The 20,769-nt window shown below is 42.8% G+C and overlaps 1 protein-coding gene across 12 annotated transcripts in view; it reads right to left on the reverse strand.

The window, feature by feature from the left end:
* Positions 1-20,769, reverse strand: part of KCNIP1 (potassium voltage-gated channel interacting protein 1) — a 776,797-nt gene that overhangs the window by 92,837 nt on the left and 663,191 nt on the right. For 2 of the 12 annotated variants that reach the window (XM_077327127.1, XM_077327128.1), the window contains exon 2: positions 8,085-8,141. The exons of the other annotated variants lie outside the window; for them this stretch is intronic. The gene's annotated coding sequence lies outside the window, so the exon portion shown is untranslated. The remainder of the gene's footprint in view (positions 1-8,084; positions 8,142-20,769) is intronic. 12 annotated transcript variants of the gene reach the window in all.

A 20,769-nucleotide genomic window follows, 5' to 3' on the forward strand; every position in this document is an offset into this window, starting at 1 on the left:
CATTCCAGTGCCTAACAAAACCTTCCTTCCAACACCATCGACTCATCCACACACTGAAACTCCTAATTTGTGCCTGGAACAGATGGTATTTCTGAGAAGGCTACCTTGGATGTCCTGGTCTCTTGTGTAACCATTTACATTTTTCCACCAGGACCACATAACTGCATTTCCCCACAGTGTTGGCACCAAAATGCACCACAACCACTGTCTACCAGTCTATCTAGACCACATGTAATGTCCACTACCTTCACACCGGACATGCAAATAACAACATGGTCAGTTCCTGGGTTCACAACCCATATATCTACATGCCTAAGAATTTAATAACCAGCTACCAGGAGCTCCCCTCCAATGCAGGGATGGTTCCTTGGTGCAAAAGTATACTGTTCATCAACTGTAGAAGGGGTCTCTTCTGATGGAGAATTCCCCCTTTCTTTAGCATGATGCCTTTTTTCCTTTTGACCTTCATTCTCTCTGATTGCAGTGGGACTGACATTCTTGGAGTAGGATACATCTAACAAGTACCTGAGTGCATGTGGCTGACTGACTGTTTCCGCTTCTTCAGGTCAGCCATCTTGACCTCAAGAGTGTGAGGGGCTCTTTCCACTGAGCATGCACTCATGTTTGAGCTGGGTTTTATTCTGTGCTCCACATGCAGCCAGCTGGATGACCTTGAGCTTGTCACAGCACTGATAAAGCTGTTCTGACCAAGCAGTAATATCAGGGCTCTCTCAGCTTCACCCACCTCACATTTATTTTTAAGCCATAAGATTGTGCAATGCAGGCAATGTCATAGAGGATGTTAGTATAAGATGACCAGATTGTCCCACTTTTGGAGGGACATCTGGGGGCACCTGGCAAATTGTACTTATGTTGAAATTAAAAATATATATATTACAATACTATTTTTGCGTTCTATGCATACTATGAAACTTTTTGTTGCTCCATATAGACCAAATTTTAAATCAAGAACCCACCCGGTCAATGGTGTCCCACTTTACCAATATTAAAATCTGGTCACCTTATGTTAGTAGCCTCTGCAACAGCGAATATGGCACTATCATCTGCAAACAACAGATCTGTCAGGAAGTTGTTTTGGACACATAGAACTCCATGTCTATTCTTGAATACTTTTCTCATAATGGCATCAACTACGATGTTAAAAATTAGCCCACATCTCCTTGGTGCACTCCAGTCTGGATGGTGAACTCCTCTGATAGCTCATTTCATATTAGCACTTGGCTTGTTGAACCATCATATGCTGTTTGGAGCATATGATTTTGGGGGGCACATTTTCAGTTTCTAGTACCTTCCATAGAGAAGGCCAGTGGACACAGTCAAAAGCAGATCTGAAGTCAATAAAGACCAGGACAGCTCTCTTTCCACACCTAATTCTTTCCTCTGCTAGTTGGTGAATGGCGAACATTTGAGCAATATAGCCCCAATGTGGCCTGCTTGCTGTTCTCTACTAATCTGTTCATGATGTTTGATTGTATGATCTTCATGAACACTTTTGCTAATGACTTACAAGAGGCTGATGTCATGGTAATTCTTACATTCTCGGTTGTCAACTTTTTTTGGGATTAGTACTAAGTGTCAGAATCCTGTTGTTTATGCCCTTATTTAGGATGTTTATGTAACTAGGATATGTAGAGTTTCATCCCTTTGTAGGAGATGGGGGCAACTTGTCTCCTTTGATTAATTTTATGACCCTGATGTCCTTTCCTGCCTCCCATTCCCACCCCACTCTTTCTCATGTCTGAGCAACCCATTTGCCCCATTCGTTTTCCCTTCTCCCTTGAAGCTGGATTCCCATATGTATGTTAAAACTGTTTGATGTTTCCTTGTCCTTGCTAGATTCCCACAGGAGGGGGAAACAGGGTTTGGAATATATGCTAAGACCTTTGTCCACAGCTCCAGTTTCAACAATGCCTTGATGAGAGTACTTTCTTACTTAATAAATCTTTGACTATTTGCCAAGAGTTTGCTTTTCTGAGTAACCAAAGATCCTCACAGTATGATTGCTTTCTTCTGTGTTGATGGAATGCATTCTGAGCACCATATAAATTTTAAGAGGGCATGGAGCTGCTGTAGCCAAATGTCTCCCCCAGCTCTAATGATTTCAGCAGTAACTTGGTCTGCTCCAGGTGCTTTTCCATTCTTCAATGATTTTATTACGCTTTTTAGTTCATTGATAGTTGGCTCACTGCTGATGAATATATTTTCTGGCAGGTCAATAAGTGGTTGTTCTGGTGGTGCTCCCTGAGGTACATCATAGTTGTATAGCTGGTTAAAGAATTCTTTCCATTGCTGCAGGCATTCAGTAGTAGATCTCACAAAAGTACCATCTTCTTTCTTAATACTATCATTTGTTGATTTAGTTGTTTGAGGGTCTGATATAGGGTTCTATATTCATGGCTGGATGCAGCTTCTTCCAGCTCTGTTGCAGTATTGTTCCAGTAGGCTTCTCGCTCCTCTTTCATCTTCTGTCCTACCTCTGTTCAGTCTGCAGTACTGCTCAAAGTCAACATGTTTGGCTCGCTTACGTTTTTCTACGAGTTTTATACATTTGTCTGAAATCTATGGTTGTGTTCAGTGTTTGATGGGTGGACCTAAAGGGGTGGCACATTCTAGGATAGCTTCTGAGAGCTCCTTTTCATCTATATCCACATCATCTGAGAAACAAACATTACAATAACCTTTAAAAATCATAGGAGCTCATCGTTTCCACTCTAGTTGGGGAAAGGGAGGGTTGTTGGGGGAGGGGAGGGCTGTGATGTTGTTGACTAGGTGTATACAGATGGTTGTCTTTTATGTATGTATGCAGAGAGGCCAGGCATTGATGGTGTTCTGTAAGCCTCAACTATAGGCCTGGTGGAACTACTTGCAGTTGTATGTTTTCCACAATATGCCTGTGGTTTTGGGCACCTGACTTAAGGAGTTCCAAACATATCTCCTTGTATTAATAAATCATAAGGTAAAAATTGGCTATTCCATCTAGTAGAAGAGCTATTTGTTTATCGAGTATGGCTAAATAGCAGTACTTGCACAACATAATAGTTTGTGGATTTCCTTGAATGTCAGGTTTGAAATACAGATGCTGATAAGGATTCTCAAACTAATACCTGGCATGAATTTGGGGAATATTGATCCACTAAAATTATCCAAGTTAGCAACTTATAACCAAGTAAGCATATACAAATAAGTAAACTACCCAAACAATTTTAGGTATTCCCACTGGAAATCAGTGAGAAAATGCACAGTTAAAATAGAGCATATATAACTGATTTCTGAGGTATATATTAAAATCAGAAATAAGTACAATTTTTCTTCATAACATTTCCTATTATTTTCTGATATTACCAGGCAGAGGAACGTGGAACATCGAAATGGTCAACACTTGGTTTTAGCATCCAAAATCTCTTTAATTTCCAAGAGCTGCCAAGAGAAGGGGGACTGTACAAATCACACTGTTCTTGGAAATGCTGGGATCTGTTACCGTAGCTTGGAGTTCCTGACTTCTTTATGCTTGGGAGGACAACCAGCAGGCCACTCCCAAAGGAATGTTTTCATTCACACTTTGATGAGTTTTTATCTAGGAAGCTGAGTTTTTATCCTTTGCCACTGAGTACCAAGTGCAAGGTCTCTCAGTGACTATTTCCACACTAGGCATATTGTTCAGATTTGCATTTTTAAAGGGCTAAGTTTTTCATCCATTTCTGCACTGAAATTCTCCTTTTCAGGTGCAGACCCAAATAGCCCCCTCACTTGCCCCACAGCAAAGGAATCCCCCGAAATCTGGTTTCCACTTTCTAAAGTGGGGACTAACAGGGTCTATTTTGTAGCTGTCCAGCATGGAAATGCGTGCATTTGGTATTTTGCAGAACCCACCATTTTGAGTGTTTCCTCATCACTAGCCACCCTCCCCCTCCCTTCCTCCCCCTCCCATGAGAAAGGTGCCTTAGTGCTCCCCTCTTCCATATGCCCTGCATCTCTTTCCTGCCCATAGCACCCATTCATTCCACATTCCCTCATCCCCCCCTTCCCCCCAAGGTTTTTTTTAAAAATAAGGTTAGTGTGTTACAATGCTGCTGCATTGTAACAAACAAGACTCCCCCCCCCCCATTCCTGGAGGACTGGAGAAGGCAACAGCTTCTGAAGGATAGGGGGAGCTGCAGCTCTCATTGGGGGAGGGAAAGCAAGGCAGTGTTGTAATGCAATAACCTTATTGGTTTTATATTTTAAAAAGCCTTGGGGGGAAGGGGGGAGGCAAGGGAATGTGGAATGAAGGGGTACTATGGGAGGGAAAGAGATGCAAGTATGAAGGGGCACAATGAAAAGAAAGGTGCAATCAGGCAGCATTTTGGAATGGGGAAGGGAGCAAAGCATTATAGGATGCTGCCTCCTTCTGACCCCAATGTGGAAAACATATGGCAAATTCCAGCCTGGAAAAAGAAGGGAGGAAATCCCAAATGTGGAAAGCAGAGTGACAACTTGCACTATCCAATGTAAGGTCAAAGTGAGACTTTTTAGCCATGTGTATCATCTCAAATTCTGGCTAGCATTGTTGTGTTTGTATATATTCAGTGTCAATGACAATGTGGTTTAGCTTAGGCAAGAATGTAGGTATAGGAAGAGACTTGCATTTCACTCACTTTCATACTGAAGAAGCAGGTTTAGGATTTGCAAGAATGAGGAAGTTAAAGCAGGAAACCAAGTGATCTAACCTCTTCAGCACACTCTGTTTACAGTGGTTTTTTTTTTTTTTTGCTCAACAAATACAGTCCTGTTCCTAAAGCTTAGCTGCAGCACTAAGAAAATATCAGTAAACATCTGATTTAGGACTAGGGACTCATTTTCTGTTGTTCAAGAGGTCCTGAATATACTGACATGCAGGGAGATGTAATTGGCACACACTGTGGCCATAGATTTGTAAAATGTCTTTGCCTGCAGGTGGTAACACTAATTGTCCAAAACTACATGAACAAGGCGGCAGCTTTTAGACTTCAGAAACTACATTTCAACCTCAAGTGAACAGATCAAATATACTTATGTTCTTCCCTATCATTCAAATGGAGAAAAGTAGTTTGATTTTTAACATTACAACTATACACACTCCACATGAATAGAAAATCCTAGTTCATACATTCATTAATACCCATCATTGAGAAACCAGCAGTGGAAGGAGCTATTCCTATTTACCATGCAGAGTGCCTCCTGCATGAGATGAGATGACACGTTAAAGACAAATCACACAAAGACTCAAAAGGGATTTGAACAGGCATCACAATAGGTTCTCAGTATGTTGAAAAGGGGGTGTTTGCCTTTATTCAATAGATTTAATGGACTGGAACTCTGATTCTGGCCACACAGGATAGGAAATCCAGAGCATCAGAGGGAGAGAACTCAGGAACCAGCTAAGAGGAAGCACCCTTCCTTCCAGAGAATCCTAGAGTCTAGAAAGAGATCCCAGAGGCAGGAACATTATCACCACCCATTCCAGATTCTGCTGCCCTATTCTTTCCCTCAATGAACACATCTTTCAGTACATTTCCCCATCTTTCAGTACCATCAATGCCCATGGCTAATATGAGTATGGTACGAGCTCTGGATTGCGAAATACATGGAGATTTTGTGGTTGTAGCTTGGTGAAGGTAGAATTTGGGGAGGCAGGGACTTCAGTGGAGTATAACACCATGCAGTCTACCTGCCAAAGGCTGGCAACATTATTGAAATGGCACTGTTAATTTACTAAAATGACATATTTCTGAGTTATTCCTGCATGTAATTCACTCCTTATGACCTAGATATTTTGGCTGTCTGGAGATCAATTGTAAACCCCGGAGATAAGAAAGAAAGAAAGAAAGAAAGAAAGAAAGAAAGAAAGAAAGAAAGAAAGAAAGAAAGAAAGAAAGAAAGAAAGAAAGAAAGAAAGAAAGAAAGAAAGAAAGAAAGAAAGAAAGAAAAACAAAACAAAACAAAACAAAAGAACTCCCCCACAAAAAAATACAACCCTTCCTACCCAATAAAAGAAACAATATATTTTGGATAATTACTGTCCAGAATGTCACTACAAGAAAACTCTGTATCTGTGAAATATAATTCCCCCCACAAGCCACAGATATTTGTCTACTTGCTATTAGGGGATATTATCTAGCTCAGCCCCTTCAAGGTTCGCTGCCTTGAAGACCAGGAGCTGATTGTGGTTCAGATCATCAGCTTCTTGTCACAATTTTTTTTAAAGCCCCAATCAGCACTGCAGTGCCACAAAGTACCACAGAACCAACTGGGGCATTTTTTGTCCCTGTTGGGACACCAAAGATGGAGAGGATGTGTGTATAGGCCTGGTCCAGCATGGGTGCCGGAGGCATCTGCAGCAGGAAACAGAAACTGAAAAAATCAGCATTCCATTGCCATGGGGCATTAGAGGCCCTAAAACAGGCCAGGTCTGGGAGGGGGCTGGGCTGGTGGCAACATCAAGTGGGGATTAGCCCTACTGCCATGAGAGTGCTGGCCTGGCCTTTTCCTTCCAGGCATAATTGGTCACAGACCTCCTTCGTGCCTTCACAACATGCATGGAATCAGACATGCTGTAGCCTGCTGGCAGCAAAAACAGGATTATCAAGTTCTCAGTGGGCTGCAATATGTATGTTGGTGGACCCCAAGACATAGAGACCTAGCCTAGTCTCATGAAAGTCTCATGAAAGTTTTATTGCATTGGATCCAAAGTCCTCAACTGGTGCCTTTACCTTAGGGTGAGAAAGACCATCATCACTGTGGCAAAAGTATTTCATCTAAGCCCCTACAGACCTGAGCCATCTGCCTGGTTTTGCACTGCCCCATTTTAAGAACGATGTCTCTCTAAATCCTGCCATCAGAGAAACTGTGGAAGAGTGACACTACTGCATCTCTGCAACTGGGTCTTCCCGTAGAGAGTGGTTTTACAGGGCCTTGAAAGGGCACTTGGCTTTCTGCTTTATGCATCTACACCATGAGTGTGGAATGTCACTATCAAACAACAAAAGGGGGGGGAATAACCCCAAATCTTCCAATTTATGTCAAAAGGGTCAAGCTACAGCAAATAAACACTAGAACATTTATTGTATTGTGTTCACCTACAAAATGAAAAAAACATTAGGGGTCTGAATCTCAGGCTGTCCTATGAACCACATTAAACCAGATGTGTTTGGGCTTCTGTAGCCTTCCTTAGGGTCAGGCAATATGTTTTGTTTCATAATACAATAAAAGGTCCTAAGGATTATGCTTTCAGTTAAAATGTGTGAACACAAACAATATTGATTGTCCTCTGGGCAAGGAAAGCACAAATGCTGTGATCTGTACTGTAGCTAGCATATTGATAGGACCAAATAAATATAAATAAGGATGGTGTGATATGTCCCCCTAACCCTGTGAAAGGCATGACAACTATGAAAATAAAGTAGACAATGGAAGTTATATGAAGCAACTGACATTCAGAGGAAATATTATACTAAAAACTATACTCTGGGAGTAAATTTATCACATTTTAGCTGCAGCTAACTTAGCTTACATTTCTGGTTTATTAGCCACGTTAAGGCTGATTCCACATGGGCAGAAAAGACTGTGGATCAGGCCCTCAGTTGCCCCGGGCTAAGGGAACATGGATTCGTCCGAGTTCCCTTAGTTGTTGTGGGGGATAACAGGGCCTGTCCCAAAGCAGGACCATATGGACAGGGAAGAGCCAGGCCTTCCAAGTCTGGCTCCTACTGCCCTACAGTGGCCCGGAGGGGGCAAAGAATACCCCGGTCAGCTTTGCAGTGATTTGCTATGCCATGGGGCAGACTGGAAAAATGATAAATTAAGAGGGGTAGGACCCAGTGAAGGATCAAATACAAATCAAGTAAATAGACTTCTGTAGAGTCTTGAATCTTCTATTATTTCTTTATTCTTAATTGTACAAAGCAGTCCCAACACATTTCGCCCACTGGCTTTCTCAAGGGACATTAAATCTTAAGAAATACAAAAATGAAATTAGTAGTTGTACAACAGTAATTATTAGTAAATAAATATAATACATATAAAAGATAAATGTCATGAATACATACTATTAGTGTTTCAGACAAACTTCATATAAGTAAAGATATGTCTCTTAGACAGAGAATCTGGAACAGAAATAAGACATTCCAATTATAATAATAAGAATCTTGTGTATTACTAAGGCATTATCTAATTGCAGCAGCCTATATTGTTATTTAAATGTTTAGAAAACAAAAACAAAGCAGAGACTTACGAGGTCGTTATAGCAGCTACTCCTAGCTTAAGGTGTTCCAGACGCATCTGAATCGGGGTGAAGGGAATACTAAATACTATCTATAATTGCCCACAGCTGGGACACAGCAAAACACCAAATGAGTAAAAAGTTAAAATAGTTATAGAAAGCAATGAAAATCCAACAAATTGTTTAACCCCTTTGGTTCCATAGTTCCAATTTAGAAGATAGCTCGAGTTTCCTCCTGTTCTAGTAATTTATTAACATCTAGTCTCTTAAAGCTTTCTGTTTCAAACTTTTTAAAGACATAACAACGCAATTGTTCCCATTTGTGATTTTTAATTATACAAAGTTCAACAATGGGGGCAGAAAGAATGCCATTTTTAATCGAGACTTATGCTCTCTCAGGCGAGTTCTTACTGCTCGAGTGCTTTTCCCCAATATAAATCAAAGAGCAAGGGCATAAAATAATATATAAGACACATGAGCTGGCACAATTAGAAAAATTGTTATGTTTTAAAGTGATATTGTAGTTAGAGAGATAAAGATGAGAGCCTTCAATGAAACTGTTACAAAAAGAGCATGAACCACATTTAAAGTGTCCCTTTGGCAAAAGGGACTGTTTTGCAACTGTCTAATGGTCTGTTCTGACTAACAAGTCTTTAATATTCTTTGTCCGTTTAAAGGCAACTCCAGGGGGTGTTTCAATGCCAGTCAAGTCACTAACCACATTCCAATATTTAGAGTTGCCTTCGAACCGACAAAGAATATTAAAGACTTATTAGTTTGTCTGAAACACTAATAGTATGTATTCATGACATTTATCTTTTATATGTATATTTATTTACTAATAATTACTGTTGTACAACTACTAATTTCAGTTTTGTATTTCTTAAGATTTAATGTCCCTTTGCGCGGCTCCCCATTGGCCGCTTGCCCAACCCTTGCTTGGCCGGCCTGGAGAGTCACCGCACAAACAGACGACGCTGCCTTCCCGGTGAGTCCTCCAGCCGCCTTCTCCACTAGGGAAAGGAGCAGGGACACGGCATCAAAGACGCGGCATCCCTGCTCCTTTCCCACCCTGGGTCCCTTCCTCACGAGCCTTCTGCCGAGCCCAGCCATGAGGCACCGCCTGGGCCCAGCAGAAGCCTCACCCGCCTGCCGCCATCGCTTCCCAGCTTCTGCCGGGCCCAGGCACTCCTTCGTGGCTGTGAGAAGCTGGGAAGCGACGGCGGCGAAGGAGCACCTGGGCCCGGCAGAAACCTCGCCCGCCCACCGCTGTCACTTCCCAGCTTCTGCCGGTCCCAGGCACTCCCTTGCGGCCGTGAAGGAGCGCCGGGCCCCAGCAGAAGCCTCGCCCGCCCGCCGCCATAGCTTCCCGGCTTCTGCCGGGCCCAGGCGCTCCCTCGCGGCCACAAAGGAGCGCCTGGGCCCGGCAGAAACCTCGCCCACCCACACACATGAACACACCCTGCTCTTCCCCTTGCCCACCCCACCTCGCCTCTCCCTTAACCCTCCCCTCTGGACCCACACAAACGCACACACACACACCTTCTACCCACACAAACGCGCGCGCACACACACACACACACACACACTGCCCTCTCCCTCCCACTTCCCCCCACCCGCCCCTTCACATATACCGCTCTCCCATCCCATTCTATCTACCTCCCTGCCTGCCTTCTTCCCATCCTTCTTTCCTTCCTCTCTTTCTCGCTGAAATTTGTCCCCTGCGAGGACATATTGCAATGCTTTATACTCTGCATCACAACACAGCTGGTGACCCATTGTGGCCACCATTGTGCAGAATGGGCCTAAGAATACTGTGGTTCTGAACCACATTAAAGCATAACACAAGACCACCATTTTGTATACATCATTTTGTATATGTTGTAAATAAATCACATTTGTAAGCATCTCTTTTGGTCTCCAGATCAAAACAGTGAAACTACCAACCATCTGAACACTACAGTATAGTACAGTACAATATAGTACAGATATGGCTACCAACAAACTTTAGAGTTCAAACAAGTTCTCATAAGTTAGCTGAGAAATAAATTTGAGGAATAATTGAATCACTTCTGAACATGACTTAAGCTTCTGCACTTAATTCACAACATCACCCCCTATATCTCTTTATTACAGTTGATGCTGAAAGGAAAGCCTGTATACGCCATCTGGAACTGCCAGCAGCTAATATGAATTGATTGTTTGAGCACCAGGGAAAGTGAATAGGCAAGGCAAATCAAGACGAACATATAAAATATACAATTCCACTGACTGACATTCCGTGAGTGGCCATTTGGGCAGAACCAACCACTTGCTACAGTGACATATTTCAAATGGGGTGACAAATCATCCATAAAGAGATCAGATGGATCTAGGGATGCCAAGTCTCCAGGTGAGACCTGGGGATCCCCCAGAATTACAATTGGACTCCAGACTACAGAGATCAGATTCTGTGGAGAAAATGGATGCTTTGGAGGGTAGATTCTATAGCATTGTGCCCAACTGAGGCCCCTGTCCTCACAAAGCTCCACCCCCAAAGCTCCAGGAATTCCCCAAATTGGAGCTGACTATATTACTCCCCAGCCTCCTTCAGCAGTCATGGGGAACCTGGCAACTCTGGATGGATTCATAAACTAACGGGCTCCCTCCCCATTCACTTGTGCATGGTATGAAAACTGAAGATTTTTGTTTTTGTGGCAAACCATAGTACTTTGTTATTGGGATCTAATGACAAACTGTGGTTTGGCACCTAAGGGGAAAGTTTGTAAAAGAAGTTTGTAAAAGAAGAGAAGGTCTGGTGAACATAAAAGAACCCTGTTGGGTCAGACCAGTTTATCTAGTCCAGTATCCTGTTTCACACAGTGGCTCACCAGTTCCTCTGGTGGGCCAGCAACAGGGCACAGAAGCTGAGACCTTCCCCTGATGCTGTCTCCTGGCACTGAGTTTCAGGGGTGAAGAAGGATGCAAGAACCAGGATTCCCCAGATTTGTTTACATGTTTGTTATTGTGTTTGAACCATACTACTGCTCCTTGAAAAACTCTTCTTTATTTACTACATTGATATCATGCTCTTCCTAGGCATAACTGAAAAATACTTAATATGTGGCTTGCCAGTGCCTGAACTGGATAACCCAAGCGATTAAAATCTTGGCAGATCTCAGAAGCTAAGCAGGTTAGCCCTGGCTAGTATGTACATGGGAGACCACCAAAGAAGTCTAAGGTTTCTACAAAAATGCAAGCAATAGCAGATCATCTCTGTTTCTCTTGCCTTGAGAATCCTACAGGGATGCCATAAATCATCTCTGACTTAATAGCACTTTCTACCACCATTATGGTTTGAATCCATACAGAATTAAACCTGCTTAGCTTTAGCATTAGAGCCTAATGCTGGGAGCAATTGAGGGCAAAAGAAGAAGGGGACAAGAGAGAATGAGGTGGCTGGATGGAGTCACTGAAGCAGTCGGTGCTTAAATGGACTCTGAGGAATGGCAGAGGACAGGAAGGCCTGGAGGATCATTGTCCATGGCGTCACAATGGGTCAGATATGACTTCACAACTAACAACAACAAACTTTAGGAACAGAACTGAATCCTGTACATTCCAACTATCCTATTAGCCAGTCTACAGTAATTTGTTGAGTGCAGTGAGATGCTAGCATTTCCATAAGAAATGCCTTCTATTTAATTAGTAAAATAAAAAGAAGTGGAGAGGCCTGAAACAAGAATGAATTTGAAAATAAAGTGACAGGGTGTTCTAACTGGTGATCAATACGTCTTCTACAAGTGAATCTGCAAACTTGCATATTTTCCAAAGTTCAACAATGCAATATTCAGAAGCCCTAGGCTTAATGTGGTTAACATTAATGTGCATTATAATAGATGTTTAATTATTTGGTGTACATTGTCATGGATACTGAAGAAATATTTACTTTAATTAAGATGTATATGACTGTCTATGATTCTGGCCACATCTGGTTTGCAAAACATTCCCATGAAACTGAAATCTTGCCACAAAGACAAACTGCTAAATAAAATGAATGATTCTAAAAGAGAATCCAACATGCTAAAATTGTAACAGGTGCTACAAATAATCTGTCCATTTATAAAATTAATGCATTGCAAATACAATTGAATGGATTATATTTAATGCTTAGTTTTGATATAGCATGAGATGGAGCAGAGACCTAATCTGAAGTCACATGAAGTTACCTTTTGTCATAAGTCCATATGTGTTTGGGTATCTTACCACACACCACATTTTGCATACTATTTTCCATCTATAGATATGTACAGGAAAATATGTATTCAACATTGTTATTTTTTACTACCTGAAGAAGTCACGGCTTACAGTCTGGATTCAACATTGTAGGGGTTCCCTTGCTTTTGGCAATCTGAGTGTGCAAAGGGCACACTCCCTCCATGAAAGGGGGGAGACAGAAGAGTGTTTAACCCCCTCTTTGTTAGTAACTTCAACTCAATTCAAATCTCTAATTGTGATGCTTTTTAATATTAAAAATAATGTAAAAATATCCAGTTATTGCCATGCAACATTCATTCTGGCCCTCTATTGCAGAGTCCCTCAATCTTTTTTATCCTGTGGGCACCTTTAGAATTCTGACACAACTTGGTGGACATAGCCACAAAATGGCTGCTATAAAATGGCTGCCACAATAGGTCATAATCTGGCTTTCACAGCTTCCTTTTGTTCGCACAGTGAAGCTCCTTAAACTGTGGTAGCAGCTGATGCCAAAGCAAAAAAATCTGCAGAACCAATCATATCTCCAATAGCCAATCAGAATCTTTGCTAGGCAAAAGCCCTGCCTGACTATGCCTACTTTCTAAAAACACTTGGTGAGCTCCAATAAATATTTCTGTTAGCGGTATGGTGACCAAGAGCACCACATTGGGGTCACCTGGGCAGAGTCTGCGCTTACTTTGTTTATTCCATTGTCAATCCTGTTGAATTCAGGTCAATTTGAACTTGGGTCTTCCTCTTCCCCCCTCTTCCCCATTGAAACAAGAAAGTGTTCTGCACGTGGTTAGGGTAGTTCAGAAGGGGGGGAGCCAAACCACTTTCTTTTCTTGAAAGGGGGGGGAGAGGAGCCAAGTAGGGAGCCTCTTTCTTTTCTTGGGGGGGGGGAGAGGATCGAAGAAGGCAGAGGGGGGAGAAAAAAAATCCAAGAATGAAAGAAGTTGAGAGAAATTAGGGTCTTCTCCTTTAACGCAAGCTTGTAACATGATCAGCTTTGGCCAATCAGGGGTTCTCTACCACGGAGGAGAGCCCAGATTCAAAATAGAGTGCTTTCTCAATTTGATTCTTTAAATATTGAGCATTAAAAGCACTCTAAGATATCGCACAATAAAGGTAGGGTGACTCCGGATCAATCCATCTTGCTGCAGAAGGAAAATTTAAATCGCCCAAAATCAAAAAGGAAATCGCATTCAGTGTAGACGGCAGGGGCTGAATCGACCAGGGATGGGAATAAAAGCTCCATGCAGTTTACACCCTGATCTATGAACAATGCCTTCAGAATTGCCATGCTGAAAAGAGGGAAACTGAACAAGAACAGGCTGCCCATTCCCTAGCAGGGCTTAGAAATCCCTCTTCCTCCAGCACTGTTTTTTAAGTAAGCCCTGACTCCAGTTAACCCTCAAAGCATTGTACAGATGCTAATTGTACACATCATCTATACCAAAATCTCTGGCGACAAGGGGGTTTATAATCTCTTCTTTTGATTGATAGACTATCCACAAAAGTAACACATTCGGAGGGGACAGCAGGGATTTGTTACAATTAATTGTCTGCATCCTGTACTGTTCAAAAGTTCTTATCTTTGAGAATGTAAAGCCCTATTTGCAATGGTATTATATAATCAATATTGACAACTACTCAAAAGTCTATATCATGAGTTGGATCTATCTATATTTATGTGGAATACAATTTATCACAATTGTACGGCTATGCCAATGATTGATGGAGGCTCTAGAAAGAAAAGCAGAGTAAGAGCCAAGCTCGTAAAAAAAAAGTTGGCAAAGTAGAATATGCAGTAGGTTGTTGCTCTTTCCCACGCTACAAATGACAAAATATTTTCCTAAGCACCAGTATTAAGTACGGCAGGACCCCTGCCTCACCAACTGGCATACTGTCTTCTACAACCAGTGGCACCCCTCAATAGTCTAGGCTTAAGCCAAAAAGCCATAACACTGTTAAAGTCTGCCAAGCCAGGTGGCAGCCTCTGCCTGATACAGCCTCTGCCTACTGACTCAATACTGCTCTCCTCCCAACTTCCCACCCCACCCCATTGTATTGCTGATTCAGTATACCGGATAGAACCTGTTTGCCTAGGGGCTCCTAGGCAAAGCACTTTGTCTTTCATATAAGTCCTATTTATTATTATTATTATTATTAGTAGTAGTAGTAGTTGTAGTAGGGCAAAGTTGTAGTTGTAGTAGGGCAAAGAAACGCAATGTCTCTTGAAGTTGCAAACACTTTTGTGTGCACTTTTAGCAACTACGGCTTAAAGGTTGGGGGTGAAAGCAGTTTCTGACACTATTAAAACATTTAAGAGAAAAGTATCCTTGAGTCTCAGCACTCATTTCCCTTCACAAGGCAATTTTCCTAACAATTCAAAAATATCTGCCAACTAGGTGAGTGTATATATGACTAGCAATCTCTCTTTCATATTGCCCTCAAGTTTACGCAGAGAAACAAGAGGATAGAAATCCTGATGGTCTTATTTAGGAATGGACACACACTTGGAAAGTGTGATTCATTTCTGTTCATGGTGCACCCAGTTTGTGAGCAACGAACCATCTCAAACTTTTAGGCACAAAGCAACTAATTTAGTTTGTGTGGTCCATGTTGCAGGATAATGATGCCTTGGGGAGCTAGAGACACCAGACTTGCAAGGCATCTCTGAATTACTCTCCTCTACCTACCCACCAAGTTTGGTGAGGATGGGGTTTATAGGGTCTGAGTTATGCCTTCCCAAAGAAGGTGCCCCCCAAAAGTACTTTCTGGTGAAGGTTCAAGAGGCTCAGGAATGTATGAAATGGACCCTGTAGAAGCTAGAGACATAATACTCACAAGGGACCTCCCCTTGAGGCCCCTGTACGTGCCCTCCCAGTTATCTACAGAATGGATTTAGGGGGTCTGAGTTATGGCACCCCAAATAAGATGCCTCATGAAAGTGCTTTTTAGGGAAATGTCAGGCGCAGGTGCAGAAGTATAGAATAGAAACGCTGCAAGCTACAAACACCAACGGTTGGAGAATTCTACCACCACCTCTGTTGCTTTGATGTCTGGAAACAGTCTATCTGGAAATGTATCCATTCATGAACTGTAACAAATCACTTGAAAGTTTATGGAAAGTTTATGCCAGTTGACTTGCCATAAATATTAGCTTGCAAACCATGAACTGGCAAAAATTTCAGTCTTTAGTTTGTGAGCTGGTTTGTGCCCACCCCTATCATTATTATATTATTCTATTTATTTTGGCCTGTCTCTCATGTTCCATTTATTGCAGCCTGGGCATAACAGCAAATGCACAGATTCAATACATATGGTGCTTAGTCCTGCTGTTTCAACTTACCAGGTACCATGGTTATTAAGCATTTTATCTGTTACTTTTGGCCATCTTCAGATGATTCTTATTTAGGATACCACTTCCACACATATAATCCCTGGAGCACAACCATCACAGTAATTTCAGTCAAATGAGATCCCATATGTTATTCAGAAGAATGAGTATGGAATTGGCGACACAATGAATTTCCTGTACAGGATTGTTTGAAGGAAAAGCCGGTTGTTTTTTGGAGAGCGTCTTCTTACGTTTCCAAGTATTCATAAGCAACTCGAAACTATCAGAGTAAGTTTACATTTTCTTAAATATGCAACTCAGCATTTTAGTTGTATTGGAAGAACTTTCATTAGGCAAAATTGTCCACAGTGAAAATAAAATAAATGAGGTAACTGCAGTAATTTAGTCTGCCTATATGTTTGCTGTTTTAAACTACGAGCAGTCAATTCTACACCCCTATTAAACAGATAACAGCATGACTAAAGGAACAAGTAACATATTGATGTTGTATGATAAAATCCCCACAGGATAACTTTTCTTTGCCTTTTTTCCAAATACATTTTCAAATGTTAACTTCATCCATTTGCCATTTCTTAGGAAACTGCTAACAAAGTACTAAATATAAGCTCACCCTATAATGGGGGACACCAAGAAAAAGTTCACCATAACAAATAGCCAGGGAAAGGTACTATGGCTAATTCCACAACAGTGGTGGTGCTCTTCACCACTGGTGGTACATTGAAGCAGAGCTGCATGCTCTCCAGTTTTTTGTGCCTTTTTCAGTTGTGGCTGAAAGGTTCTGCTGCATGGGTTCGCAGAGGTGGGGGGCTTGCAGGAATGTGGGATGGCATGAGAATGCCATCCTACCTTCTTACAAAAAACAAAAACATGCACCAGTCTGCTCCATGGCACTGACCGTTTATGCACTGGAGGTTTCATGCTGTGCTGCAGGCTGGAGTTTTAGTTGTGACAGATTGCCCCACCTCTTCCTGCACCCATACGGGGGAGCATTTGGTGTGGTGCATCTCATCCGCCTCCTATTTGTGCTCCTGCATGGGAGCTGGGGCAGTGAAATTCCCAGTGCATAAACGGTCACTGTGAAGCACCATGAAGCCAACTGGGGCATTTTTAACCCGGCCTCCATAAGATGAGGAAAAGGCCCAGTTCTTTCCATCCACATGAACCTCCACTGGGCTAGGCCCCATTGGCCCGCACAGCAAAAAAGGGAATGCAGATTCTTCCATGTTCCCTTCACACAGGGCAACTGAGGGCCCAACCCACACCTGGCCCAAGAGGGGGCTAGCCTGGCAGTGACATTATGTGGAAGCAGGGATTAGCCCCACTACCATATGAGTGCCCTCCTAGCCTTTTTCGCCCATGCAGAATCAGCCTTTGTAGCACATCTATCATATCCCAATTATTATGAGCACTGACCTTAAACAATCTTCACAAGAACTTCAGTTCATCATCAATGTGAATCAAGCTGCAAACCTGCTCTAGTAAAATATAAATTGATGACATCAGAAAACTGAGTCAATAAGTAGTTTAATAGAAAACAAATCTCCTGGCACATTTCAAATGGATATATTCATCATGATGAAATAATAGTAATAAATATTAGACATGAATAGTTAAATACCATTATATAGTTAAGCCTTAGGGTTGTTTTTTTTCCAGCTTAATTCATCAGTTATGTTGCTTATTTCACTTTATTAACTAAAGCAAAGAGTTTAATTCCAACGTTCTTCCACCTCACTGGAGTGGGAGGAGGTTCAGAAGAGCCCTGGAGGCATTAACTTTGCTTCTGCAAGAAGCACATATTTATAAACATCTACTTTCATCATAGGACATTGAACTTGAAATATCATTTTGTGAATGATCACTGGCTTCCTGGCAGCCATTTTCTGGATGGCTGTTGTTCCACGATGGCAATTTTGTGGTGGCACCCCTACTTTTTTTCCCAAAGACTCAGCAAGGATAGGAAGTCCCTGGTTAAACCTAATGATATTTCCTTTTCAAAAAGAATGCTAATGCTTATGTATGAGATTGCTCTCCCCTCCCTGCCCCTGGTGAAATTGTAAGTAAAGGGACTGTAGTCCCTGAAGGAAGATGCTGGATGGAGGGGGGATAGGCAAGGAGAGAGTTCTTAGGAGAAAGGTAGAAAATAACTGAAGAGAAGGATGTGTTTTTTGCAGAGAACAACATATAAGCAAGCTCTAGCCTTTGAAGATCTACAGACAGCACCACTACAGAAAACAGAAAAAACTAAGAAACATTTGGCAAGAGTTTTAGCTTTGATTGTGTTGCATAAGTTTGAGCTTTGTATACATATTTTTCTATCCTGATTTATTGCCTCTTTACTTATGTAAAACAAAGTTTTAGTCCAGTGACATCTTTAAGACCAACCAAGTTTTTTCAAGCCATAAGTTTTCTTATGCATGCACACTTCTTCAGATCTATCTATCTCTCTGAGGAAGTGTCCATGCACACTAAAGCTTATCTGGAACAGCTTTGCTGTATGATATAAAAAGCTAAGGCCTAGGTGGGCGGAGATTGGGCAGGGCCAGTCCAATCTTTGGTGTGAAGCACCTTCTGATTGGTCCAAAAACCGGGTTGGCCCTGTCACCGGGACTTTGGACCAATAGGGGGGTGACACAGCTCGTCACCCAGCCCGGCAAAAGGCAATCTGCTAAGCTTCCAGCCCGTTTGCCTCTGGCTGCTGACAGGGACACAGTAAGTGGCCTGGGGGTGGTGGCCTCCTTTCCCCCTTAGGCCAGGAAGCCATCATACCGCCTTACAGAGCTGGCAGGTGGCTGGTGAGTGTGTTCCCTCGCCCTCGCTTCAGGCCTACTATGAAGGAGCCTCTAACAGCCCTGACTGAGGGGAGGGAGGCATTTCTGAGAGCAACATAGAGGAGTCTGTGGCCATGCTTTCCTTTTGAGGGGGGAAGCTTTTCCCTTCTGCCTATGGCCACAGAGAAGCCCCTTCTCACTTAAAATACTGCTCTGGCTGGCCCCTTCAAGGATCATTGCCTTGTCAAGGCAAGGAGGCTTGTGTAGCTCAGTGAAGCTATGAGCTATGCCATGCAGGGCCAACTAAGACATATCATAGCAGAGAGCTCTGACAAAAGGTGATCCACTGGAGAAGGAAATGGCAAACCACTCCAGTATCTCTGCCATGAAAACTCTATGGACAGTTCCAAAAGGCAAAACGATATGACGGCAGAAGATGAGCCCCTCAGGTCGGAAGGTGTCCAATATGCTACTGGGGATGAACAGACGGCTAGTACGAGTAGCTCCAGAATGAATGAAGCGACTGGAACAAAGCCGAAAGGACGCTCAGTTGTGGAGGTAACTGGAGGTGAAAAGACAGTTTGATGCTGCAAAGATTTTTATTACAAAGGGAACCTGGAATGTCAGATCCCTGAATCAAGGCAAGCTGGACGTGGTCAAACAAGAGATGACAAGACTGAACATCGACATTCATAACCAATAAGAGAATGGGAAAAGCAGTCTTGGGATACAATCCCCAAAATCAGTGGTCCCCAACCTGCGGGCCGCAGCCCGGTGCCGGGCCGCAAAGGCCATGGTGCCGGGCCGCGGCTCCCTCTCCCTGCCCCCCACCGCAGTAAAAAACTTCCCAGGCCGCAAGTTTGCGGCCCGGGAAGCTTCTTACTGAGTGAGGGCGGGGAGAGGGAATCAGGGCCGAGCCGCGCATCGCGCGGGCGCGACCCAATGCACATGCGTGACCTAATGCACGGGTGCGGCCCACGGGCGCGGCATGATGCACGGGCGTGGCCTGATGCACGGGTGCGGCCCACGGGCGCGGCATGATGCACGGGCGTGGCCTGATGCACGGGTGCGGCTCGATGCCCTGCCGGTCCCCAGCCTCAGAAAGGTTGGGGACCACTGCCCAAAATGACAGAATGATCTCAGTTTGAATCCAAGGCAAACCTTTCAACATCACAATAATCCAGGTCTATGCCCCAACCACTGCTGCTGAAGAGGATGAAGTTGATCAGTTCTATGAAGCCCTACAACACCTTCTAGAAGCAACGCCCAAAAATGATGTGCTTATCATCATGGGGGATTGGAATGCTAAAGTAGGAAGCCAAAAGATAACTGGGATAACAGGCAAGTTTGGCCTTGGACTACAAAATGAAGCAGGGCACAGGCTGGTAGAATTTTGTCAAGAGAATACAATGGTCATAGCAAACACTCTTTTCCAACAACCCAAGAGATGACTCTATACATGGACAACACCAGACAGTCAACACAGAAATCAGATTGACTATGTGCTCTGCAGCCAAAGATGGAGAAGTTCTATACAGTCAGTAAAAACAAGACCAGGAGCTGATTGTGGTTCAGATCATCAGCTTCTTGTTGCAAAATGTAGGCTTAAATTGAAGAAAGTAGGGAAAAGCACTAGGCCACTCAGGTATGAACTAAATTATATCCCTGACGAATCTACAGTAGAGGTGACAAATAGATTTAAGGAATTAGATCTGATAGACAGAGTGCCTGAAGAACTATGGGCAGAGGTTTGCAAAATTGTATAAGAGGTAGCAACTAAAACCATCCCCCAAAAAAGAAATGCAAGAAAGCAAAATGGCTGAGGAGAGAAGGGAAGTGAAAGGCAAGGGAGAAAGGGAAAGATACACCCAACTGAATGTTGAATTCCAGAGAATAGCTAGGAGAGATAAGAATGCCTTCCTAAATTAACAGTGCAAACAAATAGAAGAAAATAATAGAATGGGGAGGACCAGAGATCTTTTTAAGAAAATTGGAGATATGAAGAGAACATTTCATGCAAAGATGGGTATGATAAAGGACCAAAATGGCAGGGCAGAAGCAGAAGAGATTTTTAAAAAGTGGCAAAATTATACAGAGGAACTATTTAAGAGCGAGCTTAACATCACCGACAACCATGATGG

This window comes from Paroedura picta, chromosome 3 (genome assembly GCF_049243985.1).
Source record: "Paroedura picta isolate Pp20150507F chromosome 3, Ppicta_v3.0, whole genome shotgun sequence".
Classification (NCBI taxonomy): domain Eukaryota; kingdom Metazoa; phylum Chordata; class Lepidosauria; order Squamata; family Gekkonidae; genus Paroedura; species Paroedura picta.